The sequence below is a fragment of the Lygodium microphyllum genome, chromosome 20 (assembly GCF_053477565.2).
Source record: "Lygodium microphyllum isolate KBCC chromosome 20, Lygodium_microphyllum_v1.1.10, whole genome shotgun sequence".
NCBI lineage: Eukaryota > Viridiplantae > Streptophyta > Polypodiopsida > Schizaeales > Lygodiaceae > Lygodium > Lygodium microphyllum.
Window position 1 is genome coordinate 122,076,797 of NC_141154.1, and position 23,485 is coordinate 122,100,281.

The following is a 23,485-nucleotide window of genomic DNA, read 5'->3' on the forward strand; positions in this document are numbered from 1 at the left end:
AGCTTGGTTCCGTTGCATCATTATAGTTTTAACGCACGGGAAAAGAAATGATCATTGAAAATCTTTTAGCTGCATAGAAGGAAAAGTCTATGAATCGCATATTTGCATACGTTTTGCAATTATTTACATCTCTTAGGAAAAGGATTTGCATCTCTTCTAAGGAAAGATCACCTCTTGTCGCAAGACAATTGGATCAGTTAGGTAATTTGTTGTAAGGGTGTAACTCAAATGATGACCACTTCAATGCGCTAGGTAGAGCTAAGCCGCGTTAAAATTCTGCTTAGTATCCCACTCAAAAAAGCCGACTTGATAGTTCCGACCTCAAAGGTCCTACCCACATTCTCGGAATGTTGGGTTAGTTAAATGCCCATGCAAGAACGATCTAGGTTCTCACCCTAGTGACCGGATGACCAAATGTTAGTCTTCTGAAAAGAGACTAGGAACCCTAAGAGCCAAAACGTTGTTGGCCTAGTAAGATTAGGGTTAGGTTGAGTCAAGAGGACTCCCAACCCTACATCTTGACCAAGGTATCCTTAACCAAGGAATACCGTGTGATGGGGGGAATAATCCCACAAGTCAGATGTGACACCTATGCAACAAGTTGCAACATCGCAAGATGTGGTGTTTAAATCACAAAGTAGAATTGCCACTCCTTGGAATAAGGTTGGCGAGTCTTAGTGCAAGTCTAACTTGCAAGAGGATGAGTGATCATCCTGCTACTTCACCCTTCTTTGAGGCTGATTTGCCACGTTAGAGAAGTTGTGTATCGTCTAGCAAGCAATTGACCAATCAAGTTGTGGCGATGAGGTTGCCCAGAATTTACTGTCTTAATTTAAGGAACCCAAGGTGTTGGTTAATTTGGGTTAATAGGGTGTAAACCCTAACCCAAGGATAAAAGGGTAAACAAACAACAAAACCCTTGGGGATCTTGCCAAGTCACAATCGATCCTGGATCGAATGCTGGTTGTATTCGGAGAGAAGGATTCACACCTTAGCAGTTGGCCAACAAACGACCATTGGATTGATTGTGTTTGTACAGTTAGGAGCAATGTTTGTACTTCTTTGCTCAATGAACTAAAGATGGAAAAATAATTAATGCTTTAGGTTGAAGGCTTGGAGGGAGAGGCAGCATCAGTTATCCCCGACTGTCTGTGTGACCCTATCCAAAGGGGTTGTTAGTCGCGCCGGGTACATGGACAAAACCCGCCATGAGAGGTCTCTCCGTGGGTGCTACTTGGAGCAAGAGGACGCTTGGGTGCCAGGGGGGCTCTGGCCGTAAATCCCTTGCCTCCAAGTCCTGCACAAGAGGCCGATGTGACTCGGGATTAGATCTCGAGGCCCGCATACTAGTCTACGAATGGAAACTTGGATTAGTAATCCCTGAGGATTGTTGGATTAGCCTTCAGGCGGATTATGGATTGCCTTCGGGCAGATTATGGATTAGCCTTTGGGCTGGATTATTATGATGTATTCCAAAGACTTTGACATTGTTTTTTTGTTAGTGCTTAAGTTACGTGAAGGAACCAGTGATTGATTGGCTAATTAAGGAAGCTATTTTTGCTTGTCAAACTAAATGTGGTAGGTAATTAGATAACAAAAGAAACCCTAAGGAATGTGTGGTGGATGCGACCATGGGTCCGGTCCTACGGAAGGGTGGTCCCGGTTGGCCGGGAACTTTTCTTGAAGGAAATTGACAGTAAGGATTGATGAGCTAGATCTAGGATCCCAGAGTCCCGATTTATGCTGTTTTAGGGGAACGGAATGGGACTATGCCTTACGGACAGAGAGGTCGAGCTTTGCATCCCTCTTGTTTCCCATTCTCCTTGAACCAAGTGCAGCATGAATCTGCTTTGACCCTGACGTTTCTGCATAAAGTAGTTCACCTGGGTTCGACGCTAGCTACCGTTCTAGGAAATTGACCACTAGGAAAACCCTGATTCAGGTCAGTTCTAAGTGGGAATGGCCGGAATGCTTCCGCTTCATGACAAACTCGGGAAGACCTAGATCGCAAACCCCATGACATTCCGTGGGAGTGCCGGGCAGCACTTTCTGGACTCTCTTCCTGATGGGCTTCTAAGATGTGTCCTACAAGTGAATAGGTAGACACATTGGCCGGGAACTTTTCGCGAAGGAAATTGACAGCAAGGAACAATGACCTAGAATCTAGAGTACTAGAGTCCCGATTTGTGCTGTTTTAGGGGAACGGAATGGGACTATGCCTTACGGGTAGAGAGGTCAAGCTTCACATCCCTCTCATTTCCCATTCTCCTTGAACCAAGGGCAGCATGAATCCGCATCGACCCTGATGTTTCTGCGTAAAGTAGTTCGCCTAGGGTTCGACGCTAGTTACCTTCTAGGAACTTGACCATTAGAAAAACCTTGATTCAGGTCGGTCCTAAGTGGGAATGGCTGGAATGCTTCCGCTTCGTGGCAGACTCAGGAAGACCTAGATCGCAAACCCCGTGACATTCCGTGGGAGTGCCGAGTAATGATTTCTAGACTCTCTTCATGATGGGCTGCTAAGACGTGTCCTACGAGTGAACAAGTGGACACGTTAGAGCATGGAAATGAAATACTCAATGCCAAGATGCCCATGAGGCCCTAAAGAAGGCTCTTGTCTTTGCATCCATTTTACGAGTCCCAATTTGGACAATCATGTTCCATGTTCATATTGATGCATCCAAATTTGCCATTGGAGTTGTTTATGCCAACCTGGTGAACATAATATGGACTTTCTAGTGAGCTTTGCAAGCAAGCAACTCATTGAGACTAAGATGAATTATTCCACTAGTGAACAGGAAGGCTTAGCAATGGTTTATGCAATTAAGAAATTTTGACATTATTCACTTGCCACTCCACATTTTTTGACGTTGTTCATCAAGGACTACTTTATGTTGTGAACAAGCCATGTGCTACAGGCAGAATTGCCTAGTAATTGTTGTGTTTCTTGAGTTTGATTTCTCTGTGGTTGTGCAGAAAGGAAAGAAATATTACATGGTCTCCATTGACTAGTGGAGAAAAGTCAACATGCATTGATGATGATAATTTATGCAATTTCCATTTGTTTTGACTTGAAAAGGAGGCCCAATTATTCAAGGCTAATTTGACATCCCATTGAGTAGATGATATTGTTGTTATTTTAGAGAATGGAATTCCTGATCTCCCCATTGAGAAGGTTCATCTCCCTTACTTGTTGACTAAGACTTGACCCTACCAAATGATTGCTAGCCAACTCTATTGGTTAGGGCAGGATGGTCTTATTCGATGATGCATTTGTGGACACGACATGGAGCATGTGCTTCAAGAAGCCATGGAGGCATTACTAGTGGACATTTTGATGGTCAAGCTACAACATGTAAAGTTTTATAGGCCTAATTGTGGTGATCCACCTTGTTCAAGGATGTGACATGTTTTGTTAAGCATTGTGATGAGTGTTAGCATACCAAACTTTCTATTCATAAGGACAAGATGGAGCTGTCATCTGTCATTTCTAGACAACCTTTTGAAAAATGGAGGATTGACTTTGTAAGACCTATCACTCCAGCTACCCAGTATTCATAAGAATACTACATCATAGTGGCAAAGGACTATATGACTAAATGGGCTGAGGCATGACCCACCACCTCTAAAAATGATGCTTGTACAATGGCTAAGTTCTTGTGGGAACACATGATTTCTCACTTTGGTTGCCCACTTGATTTGGTTACTGATGAGGGGACTCACTTTCTGAATGAGGTCATTGGGTATCTATTCTATACCCTTCTAATTATCCATTGCAATCATCTTCATACTATCCTTAGGCCAATGGCCAAGCTGAGTCCACCAATAAGATTTTGCTTAATGCTTTGACCACGACTATTTCTGCTTCATGCTCTGATTAGGATAACAATCTTATGGCTATTCTTTGGGCCTACCATATAGCTTTCAAGACTACAACATGCTAGAGTCTATTTCGACTCACCTATAATGTTAGGGCCTAAAATAGGCCCAACATTGACTCAAAGGCACTAGCCGGGCCTCTACTACACACCTAAAGCACCCCTCACGGCCTCGCGGCAAAGAGCCTCGAAGGGGTATAATACCCTAACCTTGAATACAAAACTTTGCATTTGTACGGATTGTAATCCAACGGAGGATAACCCTTCCCACACTCCTCTCAGAGGGAGTCCCTACACATATGGTGTCATACACCATGTAAGCACAAACAAAGGGAGTGTCCCTCGGCTGATTGTCGCAGCCCCACTAGGGCTCTCCTACACCTCAGGGATTAGCCCCAAGATGCACCGTGAACACATAAAGCACGTACACTACACGCTCCACTCTTTTAATTAATTGATCTAGGAGATAATAGATAGTCCTCATTGAATATTCTCCAAAGAGATCGAACCACTAACCCTACAGAGCTTAGGGCACTTCACACTCAAAGTAGGTCATTGTTCATGAAAAACATTGTTGTGCATCCAGGATGATACCATATGTTGTGTGCAATACAATTATGTATGATTTATAGTGATCGATTAATTTTCTTATTGGCAACCAACATTGTGAAGGTGCAAAAACATGTCTTTTCATGCCTTTACTCCAAACCGCGATTGTTGCGTTGCTTAGGGCCATCACCGAGCATTCTCGTGCTACTGGACTCACTTAATCTTAAACCATATATGTCCCACATGCCATGCATAAGAAAAACATCAAAATTTAGCATGTTATTATACCTCAACATCCCCCTTCTCCCTACCACCTTAGATTATGTATTTGGTGCTAGGTTTAGAGAATCATTTTTTTTCTATTTGTTGGATGTAAAAAAACTATTTTTTCTTATTTTTTGCTATTAATTTATTGATAAACATTAATATTTTTTATTTAATAATTTAAACTAATTGATCTTATTGATATTTATTTTTCAATCATATTCCATCCCATACTAACACTATATGCACGACAAAACCCAAAAAACGCATAATTTTTCTTTAAACCGCAATGTTGCGGGTTTTGCGTGTTTACAAAGAAATTATTAGATGATTGATTTTTATTGATTTATTTAACATTTCGGATAAAGAAAACTATCAACAACCAAATGCAACCATTTCCAACCATTTTCAACCAAAATTTATCATAAAATAATGAAATCTACCGCTTACTTATAAAATCGTGTCTTATGATGTACGTATCTCGTGATTGGAGGCCTATTAATGCTTTCCACAGTCATTGATGATCCTCCCAACCTTAATCTATGGTCCTTTACGCTCCAGTATCATTCAATGATCATTTCATCTCATCCCATCCCCTTCTCTCATACATTAATCCATGGAAACACACAAGAGGAGAGAAAAGAGAGAAATATTGAAAATCTGAATTTTGATTCCCTTCATGAAAATCTGCATGCTCACAATCAAATTGAAGCCCTTGAAGCCACTTTTTTGCTTTAAAAACGGGTCCCAAAATCCAGCTCTCATATGGGAGTGATGCTATTATGCAAGTTGAGTTTCTAATTCCTAGTCTTCGTATTGCACTCTAGGAGCATTGGGAAGGCACTAGTACTTGGACCAACCATCTTGTGGAGTTAGAATGCCTCACTCAAACTCGCCTTTTGTCCATACATGCCCTCCTTACCAAGAAGGCTTGACGTAAGGCCTAATTTGATAGATATGTGCAATAGCATTCCTTTGACAAATGTGACCTAGTGCTCAAGTATTCTCTTAAAGGCCATAAACAAAAATTGAAACTTCAAGGCCTAGGATTGTATTGTCTTTGTCAAATCAACAAAACGGGCAAAGTTGAGCTTGAGACCATGGATGGGGAAGGCATTGGACACTTCAATGGTAGCCATATTAAGAAGTATTATGCCCGGCACATCATCCTGATGTTCTTATTAGTGTGGTCATGGTGGCTGAACAAACATAGTACGATGTCACCTACTACAGAACTCCTCTTCACTTTTCAATGCACAGGTTGTTTTTATCTCTTTATTTGACCCTCTCATTCCCTCGGCCATTCTTTGTATCTAGTTGACTGCTGCCAAGTAGGTCACTACTGACACTCTTATTAATGAAGGTTCTGATTTCAGCACCCTCGAATATAACCTCTGGATGGATTTGGGCCAACCCACCTTGACACCCACTCAAACTAAGCTTAACGCCTATGGTGGCCAACCTTGCTCACTATTGGGTAAATGTAAGCTTTTGTTTACTGTTGCAATTGAGAGCATCCCTCTTCTTTTTTACATTTTTCAAGCTGAGAGGAACTATTGTCTTGTCCACCTAGATCGAAAGGTATGTGGCCATGTGGATAAAAAGGAAAACCCTCTCGAGGATCATAAACTTGGTCTTGCCTACTTTTGTAATCAAAATCCTCATTTTTAGCAGTGTTTATCATAGGTGGTACCTCTTCTTCATCACTTGACTCTCTAATGATAAACATGATGTTCACCTTAGCCTCCTTGTATACAAACTTGTTTTGTGAGAGGCAGATTTAAAGGCATACTTTTCAAGATTTTGGACAATTTTAGACAAGTTCACAATGCGTTTGTGGGTAAAAATGAAGATTTTAGGCTCCAAAGTGGTTAGTGGTGCAAAGTGATCAAGGCACAAGAGACAAAGCATTTTTGAAGTTTGAGATGCAGTGAAGCACTAAGTTGTGTCTACAAATAATGAAGAAGCATGCAACCATCACTTAGGCATTATTTTCACATGCTTAGGGCAGAATTTAAGGCCTCAAAACCTTAAGTTATGTGGGAATGAGGAGTGCGCAGTCAAGGAGGTCAAAAAAGGCTCCAAAATCACATAGGGCCATAAGGAATAATGAGTTCTTGATGCATCTTACCACCACCTATAATAGAAACCAAGTAAAGATATGTTGAAGAATAATTAATAAGGATCACATCACTATAAATGGTGGTATAGGAATCAAGTTCAACTTGATTCCATCGATCAATGAGGATTCGTAAGGAATAATGAGTTCTTGATGCATCTTACCACCACCTATAATAGAAACCAAGTAAAGATATGTTGAAGAATAATTAATAAGGATCACATCACTATAAATGGTGGTATAGGAATCAAGTTCAACTTGATTCCATCAATCAATGAGGATTCGAGACTAGGTGGGGAGATCTCAAAGGTGTGTGTAGCATTTGATGATCCTGGATCAAGATGAAACTCTAGAGTGAGTGGGAAGGGGCATACTAGTCTATCCACATGGTAGTAGTACAACCAAAATTCATCGATGGGATGAGTAAGGATTTTTTTTTGTAAATTGGTAAGGTAAAAAGAATTAGATGTAGGTGCATGGAAAACCCAAAATAGGCCACTCCATCTCATCTTCAAGTTTCATGGAAGCTTGCCTATCCCAATTTAGAAGACCAAACTATTTGTTCTCACTCCAAGAACTATGTTTTGACATGTGGCACATCTTGTTTGGACTACTCTATGAGGAGTTATGGCCATTTTTGTTTAGTAGGGCATGTTCTTTGAGCAAGCTCTCAAACTAATTGCAATGACATTTTCTTGAAGATCTAAAGGCTCAAATTTTCTTTTGAAGACCTCTCGATGGTGTACGTAGCAAAGGCTTCTCTTCATGCCTTCATTTTAGTCAAAATATTTGATTATTTTCATTCATTTCCTATTAGTTTTACAGTTGTAAATAGAGTAGTGCTCTATTCTCTCCATCCTTTTCAACCACTGTAATTTTTTTTGTGGGCCAAAACCTTTGGGAAGGCTTAGATTGTAAGAAGCTAGAAAGAGATATTATTTTAGATGGTTTGATTAATAATACCTTGTCACACTAGCATGGGTATATAAGGTGCCAAGACTTGTAGTTTTGTATCACTTTATAATACAATTATAGTGTCTTCATATTACCTTCTTATTCACCACTGACCGCTTTCATGGCTTCTCTCTCTTCTCTCTTATTTTCTAGTTTGTCTCTCTTCTTGTAACTCATTCTCTCTCCTAACAACACCTAGAAACATGTCAAAAATTGCAAACATTGCAAAAAAATTGTATCTACATGACACACTATTATCATATTTTTGAATGAATTTAACACAAAGAGGCCACAAGAAGAAGCTTAGGAGGGGGATTTTTAAGTCTAAGGTCTCTACTACCTTGTAGGAGGGGGAGGGGCGGAATTTGGAAGTTTATGGACATTAAAGGTTAGGAGGAGAAGAAGGTTAATTTGAAGAAAAAAGAACAAAACATGAAAGGGGGCCGTTGGGTAGGATCGCGTGATGAGAAGAGGCGCATCGAGAAGGAGAGGACATCCATCTTGGGGTCATTGAAAAGAGAGAAGCTGTTGGAGGCATGTCGTGAGGAAGGGGAGAGCCAAGAAGGAGAGGAGGAACACATTGTTTTGTCTACGCCAATGAGAGAAATAAAGTTACCAATCATCATCATATCCAATCATGCCATCATTTCAATCACCATTTGTCTCACTCGAGAAGGGAGTGAGGGCGCCATTCCGGGTGAGGTTGGTGAGAGAGAGAGAGAGAGAGAGAGAGAGAGAGAGAGAGAGAGAGATTGTGTGTGTGTGTGTGTGAGGATGATTCTGGATTAGCACCAACTCCATGAATGATCATCACCATGGCTCCATTTTTTTTGTTATGATGATCATGTGCCATCGGGGTATCTTCACTACCATGGTTCCATTATCTTGTGCGCCACCATAAGCTTATTACTACAAGCACCCATGTTGAAAGTAAGGAGGGAGAAGAGTACATTAGTAAGATTTTGTAATCAAAGAATGAGAAGATAAATTATCATTTCTCCCCTTCCAATCGCCGCCCCTTCCGCACCATTTGAAGTATAGTTGCATAGATCTTCTCTCACACACACATTCATGGTGGTAGTTATCCATTGTTCTTTCAAGAAAATAATGAGTCATTAGGTTAATTTTTCTTTCCAACCTCTAACTAAAAGGGTTAATCACAAGAACTATAAAACCAATTCCTATATGAGAAGGAAATAAGGCCATTCTAGCACCAAAATGGATATTCAAAGTGATGCTAAGCAGAGGAGTGGTTAGATTGACATACTTTGGGGGCCAAACTACTAGACTGTGAAGATTCACTTCCAATGATATGATTATGATCCGCACATCTCCAAGTAAGAGTCTCATTTTGTTTAACATAAATAAATGGTGCAACATTAAAATTATGTTTAAAATTTTTGCACAATGCTTTAGAGCGTGATTCCTTATTTTGAATGGGTGTTGATATTTATTTATCTCTAATTTAAATTTGAAAATATAAAAATACTAAAAGTTCTTGAAAACTACTTTAAATTTGCCTATAAAAATTATTATAAAACTTATGAGTGAATATTCATTGACTTTGATATTTTTTAAATAAATTTTATACCATGAATAGTCTCTTAAAGAAGGTTTATTATATTTTAGAAATCTAAAAATTGATTATAGAAAATTATATTTCCACATCAAAAATTTAGGATATTTCACGGAGAAATTAAGAATATTATTTTGATTTTCAATTATCTTTTTAAATTTTATAAAAATAAGAATCAAATTAAATAAAATTTCCAAAGAAATATTCACATTCAAACATTGTGTTTATGTTTTTATACAAAATAAGAATATATGCGCTACACCCAACTTGTGTCAAATAGAGATAAGGGAAATATATGAGAAATATCTTATTAATATTAATATTGAAAAATTGATTATGATCTATAAAAAATAAATAACATGGGACAAACTACAATTGATAAATTAAATATAGAAATTCACCAAAAAAAATTGAATTTCACAATTAGTTGGCGTGATGGCATGAAGGTAAGCCTAAGCATCAAAGTTAAAAATCTATATTTTATTTCATAAACATCATCCAAATGCTTGAGCTTAATCAAGTGAGGAGGGCCAATAGTAAATTTACTAACTAGGAAAATTTCTGGGTTTTTAAATAAAACAAATTTTGTATGTGGATACAACAGAGTGGAAAAGGAGATTGTATTCATCTTGTTTACTACTTAGTCAAAGGACTGGTTAGTCCTCTAAAAGTTTTGCTATGCCTTTGACACCTATATTGGCATTAGTACCCTTTGAGAAATGGAGAATTGATTTTGTGGGCTCAATTGATCTGCTTACCAAATATCAATCTAATCGCTATATCTTGGTTTGTACCGATTAAATGAGAAAGTAGGTGGAAGCGAAAACACTTAAGACAGATAAAGCCATTGAGGTAGCTAAGTTTATATATGAGAATATTATTACCCCTTCCCACTAGAATTAGTAAGTGATCAAGGTTCTCATTTCTTAAATGGTCTCATTAGTGAGTTAATAGAATTATATAAAATTAAGGATCACAAATCGACGTCTTATTACTCCAGAGCTAATGGCCAAGTAGAAGTAACTAATTGCATTATTTGTGGGATTTTAACTAAAACGACTGCTTCTCATAGGCATGATTAGCATGAGTGTCTATATGAGGCATTATGGGCCTATATAACCACCTACAAGGTGATAGTGCAAAATACACCATTCAACTTAGTTTATGGAACTAATGCTATTTTCCCATATTGAACAAGAGTTACCTACTTTGAGTAGACCCATCATTATGATTAGGAGAAGTAGAACCGTTGAAGTAAAGAATTTTAGAATTATTGAAGTTAGACAAGGAACACGTATTAGCTTTACAAAGCTTAGAAGCAATGTAGAAATACCGAAAAGCTTGGCATGATCAAAATATCAAAGTAAGGGAGTTTAGGGAAGGTGATTTAGTTTTTCTTTATGATAGTCATTATAAATTTTGAGAAAAACCTAAAATTCATTAGCTATGACCTTTTAAGGTTATTGAAGTTTATGATAATGGCTCTATAGATGTGCACGATATTAAGGCTGAAAATGAGATCTTTAGGGTTAATGGCCTACATTGTCATGATGTTATTAGGACATTAGGACACAGTGTGAAAAAGTATGGAATGCATCATCATCCGACTTCTTTATTGATCTAGAGAGTCAATGTGATCTGAGCCATTAGTACTAGTGTGAGTTGCATGGATTATCTGAAAATACTAGATTTTTGGATAATTTTAGCCTATTTTTTATATTATTTATTGTAAAAATCCAGAAAAGTTAGAAAAAGCTTCTAGATTAGGATGGCATGCAAAAATCTAGTTGCTTTTTCAACCAATTATGGGATTTTCTTAAGAAGGGAGATTGAGAAATCGTGTGCGTCGCAATTGCTGTAAACAGGCTGAAAACTGCAGATTGAACTGAAAGAAGAAGAAAGAGTGATTTGGGAGATCCGTGAGTAGGTGTCCTTGGGTTTTACCCCCCTTTCAGAGACAACGGAGCCATCAGATTTGGGTTCCGAGCAGTAAAGGGAGCTGTAATTTTGATGCACGTTTTATTTCACGAAGAAGCTCCAGGAGAACTAATGCCTGGAGATTGCTTGTGAGTAGTGCGAAGTTTCCAGGTTCTTTCAATACATATTGATTCAATTCATTGTGCTTTGTCTTTGTAGTGTTTACCACTTGTGTATTCTCTATCTTCTCTTCCATCTCCTATCTCTACTTCCTTCTACTTCTGATCCCCGGTGGATTCGACCTTTCAACAAAAAACCTTGCGACATTGGTGAACCCGACGTGAAAGGTTGTCAAAAGAAGAAAATACAAGATGGGAGAATCTTCGAATACAATCTCTAGTGATTTTTTACAATAGTTGGTGCAAAATATGAATATGCTTATGCAGGTACAACAACAACAACAAGTGATGCAAGCTTCAGCTCAAATAGAAAGTGTTGTGATGAATGCTTTGCAAGCAGTTGAGCGTGAGGTGAAGTTATTCAATGGCAGGAATGTATCTGCATATGTACATACCTATGCTCAGATGATGGAATTCTTTGGGGTGCCTCAATCTGCATGGAGCCGGTATTTTGTACGTGTTACTATTGCAGGATACTAATTGGGTAGCCTTCACGAAGACACTCAGGGAAGAATTTTACATTGAGGATACCAGTTTGATTATGTGCAAGACTTTTCAAGAGTGGGTTTTACAACCCAATAAGGGTCTTATGGCTATGGAATTGTTAAGAGAATTTGAAAGTTTGAGCAGTTGGATCTTGCAAAACAGCAAGCTCTTGCAAGTCAGAAAATTGAATTGGCAGCTGATCTTGAGCTTCAAGAGAAGCTTGATGATTTGTTGGAGGATCAGACTACAGAGAAAGGTTTGAAAACAGAGTGGAGACATGTCAAGGAAGCTGTTACTACACTTGTGAAGAAGCATAGAAGAAGAGAAAGATTGCATGTCTCTAGCTTGCCCATTGTTATGGGCAAGACGGTTGAAGTATCCAGTAAGCCACCTACTTCTGTGGCTAACCCTATGGCTATACCTACTATTGTTCACTCTGTTAGGGAAGATGTCTTAGATGAATTAGTCAAAGGCATGTGGGATCTTCAATTGAAGGTTGCAAAATTGGACGAAAAAGGACAATAGGAAAGGGGACGGGTAGCAACCCCTAAGCCTGGAAAAAGATGTATGTGGTGTGACAGTTTGCAGCACGAGAGAAAGGATTGTGCTACCTATCAGGAGGCCTTGGCACGACACCTTATCTTTTGGAAAGATGGCAAGATCCATGCACAAGAAACAGGATTGCCTCTTGCTGTGAATTTTGGAAAGGGAGATATGCAAAAGTTGTTGGAAGACTTGGCTATCCGAAATGCTTATGCAGTGGTACATGCTTCTACTTTTGGTCTACAGTTGGATAGAATGCATGGCAAAGAGATGGTTGGTCCAAAGGCTGGTCCAAAGGCTAAAATATGGACACATGCTTTACATGCCGTTGAAAAGAGAAAGGTCACTGATAGTGAAATGTCTCATGCAGGGCAAGACATTTGTGGCATAACTGGTTGGGAATCACCGGTAGATGCATATTCATTGTATGCATATTTAGCAAAGGTTCAAAACACAGATGTACTTATGGAAGAAAAACAAAAAAGAGATGAAGATATTGCAGGGAAATCTAAAAGAATGACAAGAAGAAGTGTGGATCAGCCTAAAGCTACAAATCAGCCACCTCCCGAGCATGTTATGGAAGAGGTCAGTCAGGAAGAAAAACGGGATAACAAACAAGAGGGCAAAAAGAAGGGCAAGCTGCCAGGATATAAGTTGCAATCTGACATTGAGACAGCCACAGATCTTAAGAAGGTTCTTGAAGAACAGATCTTAAACAGTCGGGTGGAATTTATCTTGGGAGAGGTGCTTGGCATTGCCAAGCGAGAATTTCATGATGAGATCATTGTCATAATTAAAAGGAAGTGTCAGTTTCTTGGTGATACCACTATTGCATTGCTGCAATTTGAAGAGGAAACTAGTTTTTTGGGTATTCGGGCTGAATATGAGCATGAAGTAAGTACAGGATTGTCTATGCAGGATGCTACTAAGGACATCATGTGGAAAAGAGAAGAAAGTGGCTGAAAATGCATTGTCTTGTAGCAATATGCATGGTGAAGTAAGGCAAATGCAACAATATGGAGAAGAGACTCTAGGATTTATTCCTCGAAGTCACTACACAAGAAATCATTGGGCTAGAGCTACCATTGAAACGGTAGTGAAAATAGGAGAGCATGAAACTCCTTGTGTTGCTTTACTTGACCATGGGTTTGAGATAAATGTCATTGATCGTGGATTGTATAAATGGTGTATGGACCGTAGTCAGTGATCATGGTTGGCGAATAAGGGTTGCAAATAATTCTTCAGGGGAGCTCTATGCTGCATGTCCTAATGTAAAAGTGATGATTGGTGATATACAGGAAGAGCAACACTTCTTTGTGCAAGATAATTCCTCATATGCAGTGATTTTGGGACAGCCCTATATTACAGGTGTGCGTATGGAAACAAAGGTGCTTGATGATGGTTCTGCTTATGCAAAAGTCAGAAGCAAGGATGGGAGAAAAGCAGTCCAATTTCTTACTGTTTGTGTTAATCATCCTAGAAATCGAGATACGCTTTAAGAGTCTCCTTTGGTTCCAAATGCAAGGGAATTCAAAGACCTGGATTTTCATTAAGCACTGATGTAATGTGGGGCTACAGTAGTGTTGTTCAGAGGGTGTACTCACCTCTTGATGAAATGAAGCATGTATTTACTATTGGTAATTCTTAGTTTACAGCAAACAGTTCATGTTGGTTTAAGCCTATGGAAGCTATGTGCAGGGCTGAACGTATATCTATGAAATGGGCTACTAAGGAACTAAGAGTATTGGGACTGTTAGCTGAAAATGAAGGCATTTCAGGCATGTTTTATGGGCTGAATATTAATGACACTATGGTTGAAATTTTGGCAACTATACATGCAGAAAATGAGGCTGAAAATAGAGTGTTGTCAGTATGTTCTTTGGATATGTATGATGTTATAGCATTGTTTGCTCAGCAGGAAGGATTACAATGGACTGAAGCACTTGTGGAGACAAAGTATAAGACAATTGACAAAAAGGTAAAATCAATTGCTTTGCCACTTCCACCAGAGAGTGAGGGTTTGTATGAAAAAGTGTTAAAGCAACCAAGCTTACGGGATCTAAAGGTATAGGTCATCAGTTTACATCTAAAACATTACAGGAATTGAAAGTTGGTACAGAAGGGTTTCTTTTGCCTGCTGAGAGAGACCGTTGTATGCAGATGTTGGCTAGACATGGAAAGGCATTTGCATTTTAGTCAAGTGAAATAGGTTGTGTGGATCCAAATGTTGTCTCTCCTATGGTCATATTTACGGTGCCACATGTACCATGGAACTTGAGGCCTATTCCAGTGCCTAAAGCTTACTTGCCAAAGCTGATGGATTTGCTAAATGAAAAGATTTGCATGAAGATCTTGGAGCCTTCTTCAGCCCCATACTCAAATCGTTGGTTTACTGTGCCCAAAAAGAATGGGGCTTTGAGATTTATTCAAGACATGAAACCAGTCAATAAAGTAACCATAAGAAATGTGGGTGCAGGTCCTGTGGTTGATGAATTTGCAAAGGCTTTTGCAGGCAGAGTGATCTATTCTTTGGGTGATCTTTACTCGGGTTATGATTAGTTTCAGCTTGCAATTGAAAGCAGGGATATCACAACCATGAAGACTCCCTTGGGGTTAGTATGGATGTGTACTCTCCCTCAGGGAGCAACAAACTCAATGGCACACATGACAAATGCTATGAATAGGGTACTCAGGGATTTTATACCACAATTGACTATGCCCTTCTTGGATGATGTTCCAATAAAAGGGTGTGCAGTGGATGAAAAAATGAAGAGATGGATGGTCATGGATACTGACAGTTTGTTGCAGAACATATTGTGGATTGTGGGAGGATTTTGACATGTCTAGAAGAGGTGCATTTAACTCTTTCTAGACAAAAGTCTATCTTTGGAGTTGAAGAGGTTTTGATTTGAACCCTGAATTTCAACATATTGTAGGAAGAGATAACCTAGTGGCAAACATGTTATCTTGAGCACGTTATGAGAATGATGATGGAATGATGGATGAGGAAGAAGATGACTTTCTTATGGTTGAAAATGATGTTGCAAGAGTGAATTTAGCAATGCAAGGTGTTGCTACAGCATTAACAGAAGCTTGGACAACAAAGAGGAGACACTTTAGATATTTTGTATCTTGTGTAGAAGTGTTTTTGGAAGACAAATATGGAGGAGAGTGGCTGAGAATTGCTCAATACCTTAGTACATTAACAAAGAGAGATGAATGGTCAGATGAGGAGTTTAAGAAAATCAAGAGGAAATCGTATAGGTTTTTCTTAAAAGATGGATATTTATGGAAACATGCTAAAAAAAAACAGGGTATGCCATTGTGAGTTTTGGGTGACAGAGCTTCACAAGTAAAAGTAACGCAAGAATTTCATGAAAGCTTGTGGGTATGTATAAGGATGTTGCTCACTTTGTGGAAACATGTACGACATGTTAAATGTATTCATCTGTGAGACATCGGGATGGATTGTAACCCACATATCCTTTGTCTCTTCATTTTAAGTGGGTGGTGGATTTGGTCACACTGCCTACAGGTCTTTGGAAAATGAGGTATCTTGCGCTTGCTGGTGAAGTCTTGACTAATCAAGTGGAAGGGAAAGATTTACATACTAAGACAACAAATGTTGTGTGTACTTTTCTTTTAGAAGAGATCTTTTGTCGATATGACTATGTGGGAAAAATTACAATGGATAGGGGTGAGTTGGATGCAGATGAAGCTCATGATTTCTTTGCATGGTTGGGGATAAAGCTTGCTTTAACTTCAGCCTATAACCTTGAAGGAAATGGAAAAAGTGAAAGAGGTCATCCACCTATTGTGAAGGAATTGGCAAAAGAATGTGGAGAGAAGGTAAAAGAGTGGCCACGATTTCTCCCTTATGCTTTGTGGGCTGACAGAACAACTCATAGTGCTGTTACAGGATATATGCCTGCAGAATTGATGTATGGTAAAAAACCTATCATGTCGATAGAAGAGATAACAGTCACTTGGAGTGTGCTACCTTGGGAGGAGGAGTTGAATCGAGAGGAGTTATTGGCCTTACGCATTAGACAGTTGGAAAGAAAGTCAAAAGACATAGAGGCAGCAATTGCAAAGTTAAGGGCAGTAAGGATACATAACAAGAAATGGTTTGACAAAAGACATAGACTGAGACCAAGAACCATATAAGATGGGGATTGGGTATTGGTTTATGATAGTAGTTTAGACAACGAGCATAGTGCCAAGCGTAAAGTTTTCAAAAGATGGTTTGGACCCTATGTGGTAAGACAGGTGTTTGATAATGCTACTTATGCATTAAATGAGATGGATGGGATAGCCATCAAACTTTCGGTAGTAGGGAAAAGAATCAAATTACTCAAAAGGTGGGAATCTACTACCTATGAGTTGCCAAAATTGGAAGAAAATAGTGGTCATGATACAGGGGCTAGCCAAGAAGATATGGAAGATGAAGAAGTAAAGGATATGGTTGCAGAGGATGAGGAAGACTCAGAATCCGGTGACAACTAGGATTTTGGCACATACCGGAGGATGTGCAGGTTCAGAGGGGGTGGATGTCGTGATGTTATGAGGATACAGTGTGAAAAAGTATGGAATGCATCATCATCCGACTTCTTTATTGATCTAGAGAGTCAATGTGATCTAAGCCATTAGTACTAGTGTGAGTTGCATGGATTATCTAAAAATGCTAGATTTTTGGATAATTTTAGCCTATTTTTAATATTATTTATTGTAAAAATAAAAAAAAATTAGAAAAATCTTCTAGATTAGGATGGCATGCAAAAAGCTAGTTACTTTTTCAGCCAATTATGGGATTTTCTTAAGAGGGGAGATTGACGAAATTGCATGCATCGTGATTGCTGTAAACAGGCTGAAAACTGCAGATTGAACTGAAAGAAGGAGTGATATGGGAGATCCATGAGTATGTGTCCTTGGGTTTTACCCCCCTTTCGAAGTCAACGGAGCCATCAGATTTGGGTTTCGAGCAGCAGAGAGGGAGTTGTAATTTTTATGCACGTTTTGTTCTATGAAGAAGCTCTAGGAGAACTAATGCCTGGAGATTGCTTCTGAGTAGTGCGAAGATTCCAGGTTCTTTCAATACATATTGATTCAATTCATTGTGCTTTGTCTTTGTAGTGTTTACCACTTGTGTATTCTCTATCTTCTCTTCCATCTCCTATCTCTACTTCCTTCTACTTGTGACCCCCGGTGGATTCGACCTTTCGACAAAAACCCCTCCGACAACGTCTTATACATTTTGTGGCTTAAGGTAGTTAGGTACATTTATATTAGTGGTTAGAATAACCCCTAACTAATCTAAATTTGGGTTTCTTTTCTCTTGGGGGGTTTTAATGGGATGTAGGTATGGCTTTTCTATGGATAGATGTGCTTTACCCTCATCTTACTGATAGTTTTGATCCTATTCATGTTGGGCCTTATAGTATTCTAAGTTTTCAAATGCATGACAAGTTCTTATATGCATCGAGGGAAGAGGCCTCTTGCGATTCTTCTTTTGTGATCATTTTTGTTTGTAGTATCATCCACCATTTGGTTGTAGACAATGGTAATGGCATCTTTATGTACATGCGTAGCTCCTGTGTTGGCAGTGTCGCACTTACTTCTGACGTTATGGTACCACTATCATGCAAGATGCTATTGGTTACACTTATCAGCACCACGATTATGGTAGTGTATGCACACCTCAGTGTGGTGTTACCCATTACACCATTTGGTTGTAGACAGTGGTAGTGGCATCTTTATGTACATGCGTAGCTCCTGTGTTGGCAGTGTCGCACTTACTTCTGACGTTATGGTACCACTATCATGCAAGATGCTATTGGTTACACTTATCAGCACCACGATTATGGTAGTGTACACACCTCAGTGTGGTGCTGCCCATTATAGGGTGGGTAGAGAGCAGCATGAGTTTTTCCAATATCAAGTTGATGTTTACCATCTTACTCTATCATATCCTGATGAACAAGTAAATGTTTGTTGTCCCTGTTGGGATTATATATGTTGGTATATGGATGAGACCGAGGGCTATTCTTTAGGATGTTTACCAAAATGGCACCCATGCCCTATTATGATGATGTAGTTGTGGCTTCGCTCCATGATGTGATGGAAGTTTTTTGTGATACACTTGATAGTGAGTCTATGACCTCTAATGTGCCTATGCTAGAAGCTATTCAGGAGCATCCTATTTTTGGTAGTTTAGTTGATAGGTTTGACTTAGAACGTGTAGATGATTTTGGGCTGAGTTTATTATTTTCTTAGATTTTTTTTAGTGTTCATTATACTTTACTCGAATGAAAAAATGACAACAACCAAAAGAAGGGTAAAAAAACATCTATCAAGATTTGTTTATGTCTTTTCCCGATACCAAGTGAAGATATGCAATGCTATAAACAAATAGTTCGTGAACGGATTAGGATAGATGGGCTAATCGATATTGCAACATGAGAATATGAACATTATTCCTATTCAGGGGAGTTCCATTACTTATTTATCTAGCCATTCACCCTATCCTAGTTATTGTACAATTTATGTGTAGATTTGGTTATCCTTTTAATCTCAACACTACTGCATACTTATATCAACAAATATTGGAGTTACAATTTCCTTGTACATAATAGGTTGTTTCATACCTAAATTATATATAAATATTCATTTCACATAAAGAAAAGTAACAAAAATATATATTAATTATAATAATTTTGAGATTCAAAAGCCTAAGCAATTACAAAATAAATAAAACTAAAAATTTTAAAACAAAAATAACTTGAAAGAGACATCAACAGTTTAGTCTATATGAGAGTCTACCCCCATGGGATGGGACATTAGCAATAGGCAATGATTTCAAGGGGTGGTTTGTGTGCATGACTGGTGAATTTCAATGTATGTGGTGACTGACTAGAAATCTAATAGAGATTACTCCTGAAACTTTGTCAGTTTCTTAGTGATGTAGGATAGTTGAGTAATAAGGTTCTCTCCATGAAATTTTGACTAGAACACTATATTAGGGAATTTGGAAATTCTCATATAGTTTGGGAATTCCCAATATAGTTAATATTTGGCCACATGATTATCTCCTTGAAAGTGGAGTCTACCTTAATTATTATATAGGTTGTCTTTCCAAATCCCACTTTGAAGCATGGGTTAAGATTTAGCCACATGGCCAAAACTTTACCCCTTATTGGAAAATGGAACTCGGGAGATTCCCAAATTCTCTAACATGGTGTTCTAGGGGTATTGTGGATGAGAGATACTGAGCTGGTGCACATTTTTATTTATCATTTGCCCAGGCAGAGTGACTAATATTATGTGCTAGATTAGATTTCTTAAGTGAAGCTGTTAAGCTAAGATGTTTGAATGTTCAACTTTGTGAGTACATTCCTAGTTTTCTAGCCATTTCCTATAAATAACAAGTCTAAGAATAAGTCCCAAAAAAGAAAAATTTTAAAAATAACATCAAAAGGATTTTTTTTTAACAGACTCCTAAAAATTAAGGCAGACATGAAAAAAAAACCAAAAAAAGATAACCATCGCCTTTGAGGTCCTAGTAGGCTGTAGGGATGTAATATCCCCCACCAAGCTGTGTAGCCCCCCCCCCCCCCCCATTTTCTCTATTTAGTAAATTCAACTTTTTTTTAATTCTCCCCCTATCGTCGTAGACAGGTGACGGGGGGGGGGGGGGGGGGGAGAAAGAGGAGGACGACATGGCGGAAGGGGAAGTTGACGGGGAGAGAAGGAAGACGACAATGGCGACACATCGACGGGAGGAAAGGATGCCACTGATAATAACGAGGAAGGAGGGAGATGCCGACAAAGAGGAGGAGGTCGAGGAAAATGTGGAAGAGATGATGCTGACATGGAAAGGAGAGTGGATGATGATGGGAGCCATCGAGAATGGCAAGGAAGGAGTGGAGAGGAAGTTGATGGAGATGACAATAGGGGGGAGGGGCACACGTGTGCCACCTCACTCCCCTTCCAACTACCTCAATCCCCCCCCCCCCCCCAAATAATACACCACCCTCTTTCCTATATAACCCCCCCCCCCATTGTCAAGGGAAGGAGGCCTTGAAGGGCTCGATGCTACACACACACACACACGCACGCACGCACGCACGCACGCACGCACGCACGCACGCACGCACGCACGCACACACACACACACACACACACACACACACACACACACACACACACACATATAGAGAGAGAGAGAGGGAGGGAGAGAGTGAGTGAGAGAGAGAGAGAGAGAGAGAGAGAGAGAGAGAGAGAGAGAGAGAGAGAGAGAGAGAGAGAGAGAGAGAGAGGGAGAGAAAGAATAGAGGTGAGAAGAAGAAGAAGAGGAAGAGAGAGAGAGAAAGAGGGGGGAGAGAAAGACTCTCTGAAGGAGCTCCTCCTCTTCCCCTCCTTAGAGGGTGACCATATGCGCTTTTCTTTTTAGTGTATTCCCTACCCTACAAGCCGACTTCCCCCCAAATTTTCCCCCCCTCTCTCGGGCAAGAGACTGCTAGAAACCTTGTGAAGGTTGCGCCTAGGAATGAGGAAGATTGGGAATGGCCCCGAAGCAAAGGATATTGAGTGTGGGAGGAAATCCCATAATCCGCAATGAAGCCTTGGGCGAGGACGTCACTACCAAACCAACTGTGGTACCAATTGTAAGTAATGCATTTCCAAATTGACGAATGCCTTCTTTGATTTCCGCATGAGATGCATTAGACCCATACTATGCCGCACAAGAATGGTTTATCTGAAAGGATAAAGTTCATCCCAAATATTCGGAAGAGGCAGTTTGCAAAGTACTTATATCAAGAGAAGAAAAACTATGACTAGATGTTATGCGATAAAGTTCATGCATAGCATAAACAGCGTATAAAGTTCCAAGGAATTGTTGATTTTCCCTTGTTGCAAATTAGTTGTAATGTTTTTCACCCCACTAAAGGTATGTTGTAGCTTGAACGCTTGATGGATTGCATGGTAGGTAGTCTAGCCTAAAGGAAATCCATTCCTAAAAACTCTAGACCTTTGCCCAAGCTCTCGTTAATAGCTCATGTTTGATAGATTGGGAATCTTAATGTTGTGCTTAGTTGGTACAAAAAATGAACGTAAGGATTGAATACTAAGATGCCTTGGGATCCGTGTGATAACCACTACGTTTATCAATCCAATTCAGAGATTGAGTTAGATGCAAACACAACTCCAGCCCCCAAAGGCAAGTAGAGAACTCAAGGGATTGAGAAGACCGAGTCAAAGTAAAGACCACTACTCTTTGGAAAGAAGGTTGAGTTAGCAAACAATGTAAGCAACCTATAGAACTTACATCGCGTACAGTGTTAAAACCCTTGACATATGCCTTAGCCAAAGTGTTAAGTAAAAATTTTGCATAGAATCGCTTAGATCCCAAGGGGGAGAGCGAACATGCGATGGAAGGGTTATCACGACTATCCTTGCAATGTTTGGAAAAGAGTGCCATTGTTATGTTGGTTGATCAAACAATGGCCTAAATGCTTTTACATCCAATTTATTGTTGCATTGTGGTTTGGATGATTATTCCAAGTGCTTGTGATTATTGGAAAATTCATGGCAGGGGTCTGTGATGACAACTTGCCATGGGGAGAAAGGAATGTTTTCCCGGAAAATGATATTAGGACTGATTGCCTTGATTGTGTTTGATTCTTAATTGGATTAATTAAGGAAGGATATTTTGTGTAGGTGGATCATCTCCAATGTCACGCCGCATTTCAACCCAAGAGGGTACTACTCGATTCATGGGCCCCAAGTCGAGTGGTGAAAAGGCCAACCACGGAAGTTGTGTCTCATTCCTAGGTTGTTTGGGGTCATTGGAGCTTTGACCACCCCTTTCCTAGTCCAAAATGGAGTTGTAGACTATCATGAGCCCCAACATCTAGGGTGTTGGAAGATCCTATTCTAGACAATGGATGGAAATTATGGTGCCATGTGATTTGGACCGGGCACTTCAATTGGACAGAAGGGATACATAATTTCTCCTGTATGGGTAGGAGACAAAGATTAACTTGAAGATAAGTTAATGAATTTTTTTGAACTTGTTGTCAAAAGATTGCTTACTCTGTATTCATGTCTGTGCCATAAATTACACAAATGAACCCTGTTCCCTAAAAGGCTTAATTAATGAAGCTGATTTTAAATGTCACACATAAATGTGATAGAACCTAATTAGATAACTAAAGAATGCCTACTGAAGGAAGTTGGTGGGCGGAACCCTCGACAGGTCTATTCTATGGTAGGGTGGTCCCAAAGAAGTGGGAGGCTTCTCACAAGGTTTCTGACCCCTAGAAACCCGATTCATGCCGTTTTAGGGGACCAAAATGGGACTATGTCCTACAAGTAGAGAGATTGAGTGACGCATCCCTCTCATTTCCCATTCTCCTTGAATCAAGTGCGGGCACGGATCTGCTTCAACTTGGGTATCTTCGCATAAAGTAGGATGTCCAGGACTCGACGCTAGAATGCTGTCAGGAGACCTTGACCACTAGGGACTCAAGTTTCACGTTGATGGTTCGGTCGCGATCTGTTGCGAGGCGGAATCGGGAAACCCTAGGCAACAAACCCCATGAAATTCCATGGGAGTGCTGAGCGACGTCGCTTAGACTTGTCTTTCGATGGACGGCTAAAAACGTGCTTGGACAACTGATAAGCAGCGAGCACGTTACAAGGGATTTCCTTGAGCAATGCCCTACATCTAATACCTTGCATCTCTTTGGGGTGGGACCTCTTGGGTAGAATAATAATAATATATACTCTTTTGACTCAAAAAAAAATTTTTAAAAAATAATAATAAAGGGAGGATGGGAATTAGGAACCATTAACTAGTTGTAGTAGAACATGGAGGGTTAACAACTAAACTGTAGGAGTCCTATATAGTATTATGGTACTAGTTTGTTTTGTATGGGTTTTTAAAGACATTTACTTTTCAATGACGCTATTTTAGAAGCAATATTTCTAGTAGGAAAGTAGTGCAATGTTTTATTGCCTT